This window comes from Ursus americanus, chromosome 13, assembly GCF_024610735.1.
Source record: "Ursus americanus isolate L20-20 chromosome 13, mUrsAme1.1.p, whole genome shotgun sequence".
Classification (NCBI taxonomy): domain Eukaryota; kingdom Metazoa; phylum Chordata; class Mammalia; order Carnivora; family Ursidae; genus Ursus; species Ursus americanus.
This window is the reverse complement of record NC_142139.1, coordinates 6,062,032-6,072,919: the sequence shown is the minus strand read 5'-3', so window position 1 is coordinate 6,072,919 and position 10,888 is coordinate 6,062,032. Positions and strand designations below refer to the sequence as shown.

Genomic DNA, 10,888 nt, shown 5'->3' with positions numbered 1-10,888 from the left:
ATATGTAGTTGAGGCAAAGGTCACACTCCCCATGTTTTGTTTTAAATAATATTGACCCATTAATTCTAAACCTGCTTGTTCCCGAAATTATACAGGATTATGGTTTGCAAACTGCGGGACAATGAAGCAAATCAAGATGAATTACAGCCCTGGCCCTCCCTCCCATCTTCTGACATCTAAACGGGGAATGAGGTCGGTGTGAGTGTTTAAAAGAACTTTAAGCACCCGCTCTTCCTTTGTTGGTGGTTTTCAGCGTTTTTTTTTTTTTTAATGTGAAATTTGATTTCGTAACAAATCGTAGCAAATACGACTTAGTCCGAAGGAATTCATTACCGAAGCGCTGGGGGAGGGCGGTGTAAAGGGTAAATTCTGAGGTCCTTTGCTATTCTGGTCACCCTCCTCCCCCCAGTGGGGGAGGACAAACACAACCCCGGGGAATAGGGAGCGAAAAGTAGCCAGCAGTTTTCTCTGAGCCGAGAAAACCTGTGTTTTTGCGCTTAGGTTACTTTTATCTGGCTAAAACTTTACCTACAAGCTTTTGAAGCTCAGACACTGAGTCTTTGTTCTGTCTCGGACTGCTGCTGCCACTTAAAGAGATGGCAGATAATGTCCCCGATTTAAGATCAGTGCTCAATGCACATTAACTTTCTTTCTTTCTTTCTTTTTTAAGCTCTGCCTCTAACCTGCGGAGGGATCACGCGGCAGTGGGGGGCAGATAAAAGCCCTTTGGTCGAGGGTCACCTCCATCCTTGTTGTTCACTTGAGAGCAGTGGAGAGGAAAACGGTCCCCACGGGCGGACTTTGGCTTCTGGAGCCGCGGAGGCCAGCAGTCCGGGCCTCCCCGAGCTCCGCCCGGTATGGGGGGGAGGGGAGGGGCGGCGAGGGAGGGGAGGGAGGGGACTGGGAGAGGGGATTTGGGGATGGGGGCTGGACACGCTAACAAGACCTGCTGGGAGGATTTGCATCTCCTGCAGGTCCAAGAGTGACTTGGGAGAGCTGGATACAGGAGGCGGACCTCGGCCTAGTTTGCTGGCTGAAATAGAACTCTATTTCGAGGCAATCAATCAATCTGCAGAAAACAAAAATGGAAGTCGAGGTTTGGGAAGAGTTGTCTCATCCCCAACTAAAGAGTGGTGCGGGCTGGGGGCGGAGACTCGGGACTGATGAGAAGCCCTTTCTCCCACCTCAGCTCCTTTCCCTGGACTTCCAGAAGGACGAATTACCCTCTTCACCCCTCTTGTTCCCCACACCCATCCCGCTCGCCCGCCGACCCTTTTCCGCCCCTCTTTTTCCCTTCAAGTGAGAAAAGCCTAGTTCCCGAGCCAGTGGAGTCGGTCCTCTCGCCCCTCCCGCTCCCACGCGGGTCCCCCCTTCAGCCATCGCTACTGCCACCACCTCGGTTCCACTCAATCGATTTTTGCTGCATGTCAACACTTATTACCGGTGAGTGTGAGGGTATTTTTTCTCCTTCTCTAGGTCTCTTAATGATTTCTGAGCTAGTTGTGTATTAAAGTGCTTAAGGGAACCTTTAAGGTAATCTATAGCATGAACACCAACCTCCTCCGCTTGGGATCAAAGATGGCGAGCAGAGGTCGGGCCCCCAGGAGCCCAGGCCCCGTAGGCCTCAGCCCTCTGCCGCCCACCTCTGCGCGCCCAGAGGGGCTGGGGTACTGGGCCAGGAACCCCGCACCGACAATTTGCGGTCTAAGGACTTTCTCCTCCTCTCTCCCCCAGTCACCCCTCACCTGTTACTCTAAGCCTTTCTCCCGCCTGTCCTCGGTTTTTAAACTTTTAAAATTCCTAAGGCCTCAAACTCTTCATTCCCCTAAGAGCGAATTCAAATTGGTGGAGACCTGGGAAAAGGTGTATGTGGCCCACGTTTGTCTCAGTTTCCTTCCAGTTCCTATATCTGCGTTTTACTGCCCATAACTTGGTTAGAAATTTAATTTTAGAAACTATGTTGGGCAACCTGAGCCGTGTAGGCGGTTTGATTAGGAGGCAAATCCTCCCCTTCGCGTCCCGGCCCTGCTCTTTCTTCCACCCCCACCGTTGTCCTGTGAGGTGCTGAAACCCGGGAGGGCCTTTAGGAGTGTAACAACAACAAAAATAATTGGGGGGAAATGAAGAGCATCTTAAAAGTCCCAGTATTCCTCGAAAGCCCCATAAATTAACCCTGTGAAGAGCAGCGAACTCTTTTTAAGACGAGTCTATAAAAACCTGGAGCATTGTCGAAGGAGGATAAACCGCCCCCCCCCCCCCCCGCGTCCCCGCGTCGCGAATGTGACCAAACAAAGGTCTGTCCTGCAATCCACATCCTAATCCACGGGCGCCTTCGCCGCCGTCGCCGGGGCTCCCTAGCCTCCCGCCCGCAGCTCTCCGTCGACGCGGGCTACACTGAGAGTCTCTGGCTCGCCGAGGTAAATTTTTTTAGAGAGGGACAAAAAAGGGGGGGATGTAATCAGATCACAGGCCTTTATGAATATAGAGTCCCTATTGATTGATTTATTAACGCCCCCGCCCCCTCCCCCCCCCCCCCCCCGCAAGCAGCAGTTAATCTAAGCACATGGGGAAGCAAGAAACGTGGGTGATCGAGGGAGGAGAAGTAAATGGGAGAAGTTTCTTGTAGCAGATTTTCAGAAAGAATTTTTTAAAACTACCCTTCCTCCCCCAGCGTCCCTAATCTGACAATTGCATTTTAACTGAACTTGAGAAAGTGATAATTGAAGAAGAGATTTAAAAAATAATAATAATGTGTTACATAGAAACCTTATTTTAGACACATAACTAATTTTCCTTTTCAGGTTTTAGCAGATGAAACCAGAGAAATTTTACTCTAATCTTAAAAGTTTATTTATCACCCTGGTTCCCAACCCCCCTACCCCCCCCCCCCCCGCACCCCACGAAGGGAGGCCTTCTCATTGTTGACATTCTGAAAAGATAGAATCCAGAATTTATTGTGCTTGGGATGAGTAACTTCATTCACTTCTTGCTGAGGATTTTATGCGTTTTATGTAAATGTTGATTTTAGATTTTGTTTGAAGAATAGAGAAGGCCTGGAAAACATACACTATGCCACTGAAGATGTATTTAATTCTACTTAATTGCCTTTAAAAAATCATTGCTACTTCTTCTGTAACAATGTATTAACATTCAGTGGCAAACAGGAGATAGCTGAACTGTGGAAAACAGGAGATAGTTGAAGCTTAAATTACTCAGTCAAAAAATGCCTAAAAGAACTATATAAATTCTTTTTGAAAAACATTTAAGAACATTTAATAAATGTATGGTAAAAGTGTTTATTTTTGGAGGGCTGTGTGAAGGATTGCATTTTTTTTTTTTTCTTCTCTCTGAAGGGCTAAGAGAAGTTGAGACTCATTGGGTCCTCCCCGAGCAGGGTGTATGTCTGCACTCTCTGACTTTGATGGATCTTTCCAGACCTAGTTCTGTTCTTTCTGAAAAAAATGTTTAAGGTGCTCCCCTCCCTCCACCTTGCCCTGTCCCCCCATCTTCTCCCTCTCCTGTCTTCTTTATCCATACCAAAGTTTTTTGTTTGTTCTTGTTTTTTTGTTTTTGTTTTCTTTTTTATCAACTTAGAAAACGGTCGCCTTATGCTTAGACACCACCCCCCCAGGACTCTCTCTACCAATGTTTCCTCTGTCCAGAAGTAGCAAAACCTTTCTGTCTTCGACGACAGTTTGCAGCAGCGCTGGACCCCGTCGCACGCAGACCTGAGCAGGAACCTTTATCTTCCTCGCTCCGGCGAGATGATACCTAGAACCGTCTCAGCTGTCCCTGAGAAGGCAGTGAGTGGGGCAGCATATCGAATGGGACTTGAATCCCAGATTAGTGGCAATCCAGTTCCTGGGCTCTTTCCCCATTCTGCTTGCGTCAACAGCCCCCTCAACTCTGCTTCTCTGGGTATCTGGGGAGGGTTGCCGCCCCCAGCTGAAGCTTGATGGTATCTTCCTCTGTCCTCCGGGATGGACTAGCGGGGCCTTCCCTGGCGTCACTTAACGTGGCTGCTTGCGTTTGGTTGACGACGGGCATGTCTGATTTCACGCTGCCGTGTGCGGGCACCGGGTGGGGGTTGCTGAGTGGACGGAGGTAGAGATCTTGCAGACCATCCCCAGGGCCAAGGAAGGGGTTTTGCCTGCCAGAGCCCAAGGCTACAGACGACGGGTCACTTTGTTAGAAAATCATATAATACCAAACATAAGAAAGTAAAATAAAACCCTTCTTCTGCGGGCCTCAGGCAATGTTCATTCACAGTATTCTACTAACCTCAGCCCCTCCAGCCCTCGCTTAAAATCCGTGAAATCTTAGGAGCCACTTTTATCTGATGAGGCAGGGTCTTGTTTGTTTCTTTGACAGAGAAAGAAAGAAAGAAAGAAAGAAAGAAAGAAAGAAAGAAAGAAAGAAAGAAAGAAGAAAGAAAGAACGAAAGAAAGGAAAAGAAAAGAAAAACAAGCGAAAAAGTCTCGCCTGCGAATTCTCGGCTGCTGCTCCATGGCGTGAAGCTCTCCTCCCCAGCCCGGAACCCCCTTTTCCCCGTGCAGCATCCCGCTAACCCCCACCTTGTCAATGGCCCGGCTCCAGGGGATGGCAGTCTGGACATCTGGCCAGGACCTTCTGGACCCATGGATTCCGCGGGAGCCACGCGGTCCAACTCTCAGAAGGACCCAGGGTCCCGCCGTTCCACCTGAACTTGCCCCCAAGGGTAGCTTCGCCTTGGGCCTCACTGAAGCCCCTGAGCAGCGGCTCGGGCGCAATCGTGTCCTACCGCCTTCTACTGACCAGAACAGCTGTTTTATCTTAGTGTTCATTTTTTTTGGCCCGGCAACAAAGGAGAAGGACGGTGGCAAGACGTGCTGCTTCGCATTACCCTGACAGTATTTTCGGAGGCACCCGGAGAAGTGGCGGCCCAGAAGGCAACCCACGCACCTCCGAGGACCCCTTTCGTGTCTCCGCACTAGTTTTTGCACGTCCCCTGGGACGACAACCCCGGAATCTAATCCTCAGCTGCCGCCGCGCGCCCGCCCACCTCCCTCCGGCGTCCCCAGCGCGAAGCTCCAGGCTGGCATCGCAGCCGGGTCGCTGGGGCAGCACAGAGCCACCCCCGAGGTCGTTCTGGGGCGACGCGGCCGCCCTTGCGTCCGCGCTCTTGTCGCCCCCGCACGCGCCGCTCTCGGCCCAGGCTGCGGCGTCGTGGGCGGTCGCGGCCCAGGCTGAGCAGGGCCTCTTGCCTGCGCCCCGGGGACGCCTGCCGGGGACGGGGCCGCGGACCCACTGGTTTCTCCGCAGTCTCAGAGTCGGCCTAGGGAGGCCCAGGCCGGAGGAGCGCCCCCCACCACTCCCCGCCACATCCCTCCTCACCCTCTCTCGGGCTTCTGTGCCTTCCTTCCCGAGCGGCCATATACCTTGAATGGGTCATCCCTGCCTGCCTCCCTAGAGCTGCCTCTCGAAGCCCTGGGGTTGAACATTAACCAGCCGGAGCTATAGAGCGGGGTAAAACGTTACATATAAAAATGAATCATCTATCCGATCCTGGGAGAGAGGACCTATAGCGAGCTCTGCGCCTAGAGCTGACCTGGCAATGTCCCCGGCCCAATGCACAGACCCTTCTGGCATCCACTTCCTAGGGACCATTCGGCTGCCGGAGGCTGAGGTTAGGTGGAGGCGGGGAGATGGGGGTTATCGAACCAGCCGTTCTCCTTGAGTAACCTGATGTTTAAGCTTTCTAACCCAAGCGAATTTCCTTTCGTTTTACACTTGAGGTACACAGAAAGGTCTGGAACAGCCTTTCGTATCTTAACAAAGTTAGTGAGAGTAGCTGAAGTTCTAGAAGGAGAGGCCGCCCACAAGGTCGAGAACCCAAGCTGATCAGTAGACTCCGGGGATCGGCCGCCAGCCCAGGCGCTTTGGATGGACCCTGCGAGGAAAGGCTGGGTGGGTAGTGAGTGCAGCCGGAGCTTTGCAAGCCAGGCTGGAGCCTGAACGGAGGCGCAAGGTGGGCGGCGCAAAGCGCGGGGGGTGGGGGTGCCTGGCCCCGGGGCTCAGCCCAGAAGCAAGGTCCTGCCGAAACGCGGAGCCCAGGTCGCACCCCGACTCCTCTCTCCTGGACCCTGCCTGTTTCCCACTCTGACTTATTTCTTTCTTTAAATCTAAGTACTGCCTACACCCACTTGCCCAGTCAAATATACAGAACTTATGAAAAGATAACAACTGGGAAAGAATTGAAGATAGCGCACCTCCTGAGTTCTTCTGCCCTCACCTGGAAACATTAGCAACTCGCGGTGCTCGGCAAATCCCTGAATAGAAAGGTGATTCCGTTTCCAAATCTCTCACTCCCTCTATCTAACCTCTCCCTTCCCCTATCCCTCATTCAAGAAAAGAGATAAAGAAGGCGCTAGCAAGAGAAAGATGTAATGTTATATAAAGCTTTCAGGAGTTGCCAACCAGCCTGCAGAATAATTCTTGTACTTAAGCAGATTGGTTTATTTCTAGCCAAAATAGCTGCTTTACTCAAAACACAGTGCCTAGCCCATAATAACCTCTTGGTAAGGATTTCTTGAGCAGGTAACACCCCTGCTCCCCACCCCACCTTGGACTCTATCTCTGACCTGCTTACCGGAGCAGCATAATTTTTCCTGAGAACATTTACCCAAATCTTTGTGCTCAGGGGTGTGAGAACTGGTTGTGGTGGCATGTGCATCTGGTGTGAGCTGTGGATCATTCCATTCCTCTCACAGTCATGTCCTGGCTTCTTCCAAAACCACTTCTTCTCTAGTGTGCTTGCAGCCTGTACAGTGATGGTGAGACTTTCTGGCGGGAGGTAGAGGATGGCAACAGGGACATTCAGGGAACAAGGTTTCAGAGCCTCAGCAGGCATCAAGCATGGGGTGAACACACATATTTGCATTAGTTGAATATTAGTCAGTTCTAGTGTAAGATGTGGTTCCAGGATATTCACCACTTCAAGTAGTGTCAGTGCTCTAACTTCAGAGCACACAGTATTTTATGTGATTACCATAGAGCAACACAACCCAAGTTTGTCATCACCCAACTTCGTGTTACCCCACTTCCCTTGGAAAAATAGAATTGACTCAAATTTTCAACCAGTTAGCTCCCCAGAGGGAAAGAACGCATCAAAACAAATAAAAAGAGATATGAGTCACACTCGGTTGCCCTACAGTGACTTAGAGACACAGAGAAACATAGGTGGGGAAAGGGCATTTACTATTAAAGGTGCAGGTAGCTGGGGAAAGGGATAAGATAAAGGGTATTGCAGTGCTCACTCAAACTGTCTTCTCCCCCACAAAATTACCATGTTATCTGACACTCTCAATCTATTTGTGTCCTGGGTAACAGACAGTTTGACCAAGAGGTCGTAGACTAGAGGGCTTGGGTGATTGGAAACAAGTTTGACAAGAAAGGAATCTGGGTGAGGTGCCACCATGGAGGTGGAGAGATGAGGCCACAGTGGCTGGAGCAACTGGCAACCCCAAGTCTCTGCTGGACACTCTCTTGCCATGCAATGCCTTGTCAGAGAACGAGGAACAGAGGGTTAGGGAGAGCTATCCACACAACTTCGTGGATGGGAGAAAGTCTCTCTCTTCACATCCCTTTACTTTCCCCTTATTTCCTGCCATCCTCATTTCCTCCTTTTCCTTTGGCCCTTCTCCACCTCAGTAGGCTCTCCCCAGAATTCTGGCTGCTCCTGGATTATACTCTATTTGTCCCCTCTTTTGAATTAAGGCTTCAGATTGTTTCTAGTGTTTACTCTTCCAGACGTGAAAAGTTGTTTTATCCAGTCTACTTGTAAACCATTTGTATTCATAAATATGGAGTGCTTGTATGAACAATAAAGGTATCAGGGCCGATAAGCAAAGCATGCAACATTGGAATATGTCTCTTCACAGCAACAGAGGGACTGTGAACATTTTAACAAAGCCCACTACAAGCAGGATATCCCAGACGGGTCGTGAACACACTCCTTTCATCCCAGGCAGCTCTACCCTTGGCGTTATGACCACCAAAGTGATAAACCTCAGTTCAGTTTACTACTCTCAGCTTGGAAGCTCCTTTTGCCTGAGGCTGGCACTGCCCCCATTGTCAAATTATGTGTTCTGGAAGAACATAGATACAGTGCTGTGTAGAGTTTATGTGTTAATGTGAGGTCCTTTCGGCATCTGTCCAAACAAAGGTACTTATTTTTCTTGTGCTATATCCTATTGTTATTGGCTCGGCAGTATTTTCTGGTGATTTCTGTTCCTTTCATGGTTGGAGAGCACCTTCATTGTCATCCTGCATTTTCAGATTAGAATCCAGTAGAAGGATGTCTTCCTCCACAGAAGAGTTGTCCCATTCCCACCCCTCTGTGATTCCTTTTCCTTTCCAACTTCTTCCAACGTCTCTTAGAGATAATTCTACTTTGACAATTCTCTCCCTTTTTGCTTTTTAAATTTCATTTCTGGGCACTCATACCTGAAAACTTATTTTTTGTCTGTATTACTCCTTTGTCAATTACCATGTGGGATGTGTTACTGTGAGTTAGGATCTGGGGGTCATTTTCTTTAAAGCTTTTTGTTGGAGCCTGGAACCATACTTGCTAAATAGTAGGCGTTCAATAAATGCCCCCCCCTTTTAAGATTTTATTTATTTATTTGACAGAGACAGACAGCCAGGGAGAGAGGGAACACAAGCAGGGGAGTGGGAGAGGAAGAAGCAGGCTTCCCAGCAGAGGAGCCTGATGTGGGGCTCGATCCCAGGACTCCTGGATCACGCCCTGAGCCGAAGGCAGATGCTTAACGACTGCGCCACCCAGGCGCCCCCAATAAATGCCTGTTGATCAAATGGTATAATTAAAACCTCTGTTCACAAAAATCAAAGGCCAAAGATATTAAAATCTATTGAATTGGCATGAGTTAAATCTCAGATTAATTCTAATTCATTTCTAATTTTCTCTCAACACATTAGATATGGAAAAGAATTCCATAGCAGAAATTTCATCTTTATCTTTTTTAAATCATCACTACCATCATTTTGTACTGTATCAGAGCACTTCTAGGGTCATGGATCATGCAGCATTTTTAGGGTGATGATCAGGGTTCATCAGGTACTGGACACATTTTAATGTTTCTTAATAAATAGCTTGGAGACTGCGTGTGGTGAGGGAAACAGAAGGGAGACGTGTATGTGGTGGTTGGAGGAGGGGGGCACATAGATGACGGAAGTGTCCAGCTTATAATGTCAGAACCTAGGATCTTCCTACTACTTAAGAGATTATGATCTCCAATCTCCACAATAATTTTACACTCTTAACAATTTGACTATTCATAATAAACAGTAAAATATAGTGCATCACAATAAACGATGGACAAAATCCCTTTTTCACTTTTATGGTTAGCGATAAGGAACTTGAGAAGTTAAAAATGTTAGTCAACCCCAGAACAACAAAAAAAGATTAACCCAATCAGACTTTAACTCAAGTCATAGACCAAACACACCATTGTTATTTTTATTTCTGCTCATTGTTACCCCATAAACCCCAAATATTTTTGATTAATTTCTTGGTGGCAAAATATTCCTTAGATCATTTACCCTACCCACTCCTATTTCCCAGCTGCTATCATAAGCAATAAACACACTTCACCGGAACAATGGAAACATTGATGTTACTTTTGGTGACACAAGTACGAAACATTTCGTAAGTCTTGTTATATATCAGAAAAGATGTTTTACCTCACTATGCTAAATAAACAAATGAATACCTATACGGGCAAGTACATGTACGGAGGAGGTGGGATGGTAGGGAGTTACAATGAGGTGCGTTTTGCAGTGCCTATAAGGTTTTCAAAATCCCATCTCTACTGGAGAAGCAGTGGTCCTGTCCTTGCTGTTTCTTGGAAGCCACTCTAGCTTAGGCTGGGGATTCAAAAAATCAAAGGGGAGGATGACTGGGACATTGCAAGATGAGATAGAGCAGACAAATTATCTTTGAGTGTTTCAGGCACTATAATCATCAATTAAAAAATCAGCCACACACTCAAGAAACAGCGGGCCAATAGTATTTTCACAGCACTCTAAATATATTTTTGGCATTACATTTGACCTGATTTTATGCATAACCTTTTCTAAACATAACTATAGGGTGATGCAGAAGATCTGGTTTATTGACTATTTCAATGAGCCAAGCACTGTGCTAAATGCTGTTCACATATTATTTTAATCATTTCTCACAACGATCCTATAAAATACACACTGTTTTTTTGTTTGCCTTGTTTTATTTTGTCTTTGACATTAAGAAAACTGATACTCAGAGGTGACTTGCTTCAGGCTACCTTGCCAATGGGTGGCAGAGTCAGGTCTAGAAAAGGACTCAAATCAGGCACAATCTGACAAGAGCTTTGTTCTCTCGACCACTGAACAAATGGCCACTGGGGAAAAATTTAGTCTTCTGTATCACTTCTGTTTACATGATTAGAAAATACCATTTATAGGGGCGCCTGGGTGGCTCAGTAGTTAAGCGACTGGCTTTGGCTCAGGGCATGATCTTGGTGTTCTGGGATCGAGGCCCACGTCAGGCTCTTACGCTGGGAGCCTGCTTCTTCCTCTCCCACTCCCCCTGCTTGTGTTCCCTCTCTCGCTGGCTGTCTCTCTCTGTAGAATGAATAAATAAAAATTTTTAAAAAATGCCATTTATAAAAGACATATAAAGGAAATACATTAAAAGTGCTATGAAAATAATGTGGCCTAATTAGTTTATGAGATGATTAATGTTTGAAGAAAAAATGATGATTATAGTAACCGAGACCATCAAGGGCAAATTTGTTCTCTTTCATATGTGTCCCAAGGCACATTTCTTAGACTAAAGTAATAGGCATAACCT

General features: G+C 47.5%; 1 long non-coding RNA gene across 2 annotated transcripts; it reads left to right on the top strand.

Moving 5' to 3' along the window:
• Window positions 1-416: 416 nt before the first annotated feature.
• Window positions 417-9,773, top strand: LOC123793354 (uncharacterized). Of its 2 annotated transcripts, XR_006779921.2 has the most exons (3): window positions 417-855; window positions 975-1,443; window positions 3,595-9,773. It is a non-coding gene; the product is annotated as an uncharacterized LOC123793354 (long non-coding RNA). The 2 variants fall into 2 exon arrangements; XR_015726458.1 differs by lacking the exon at window positions 417-855 and having other exon boundaries at window positions 897-1,443.
• The last annotated feature ends 1,115 nt before the right edge of the window (window positions 9,774-10,888 follow it).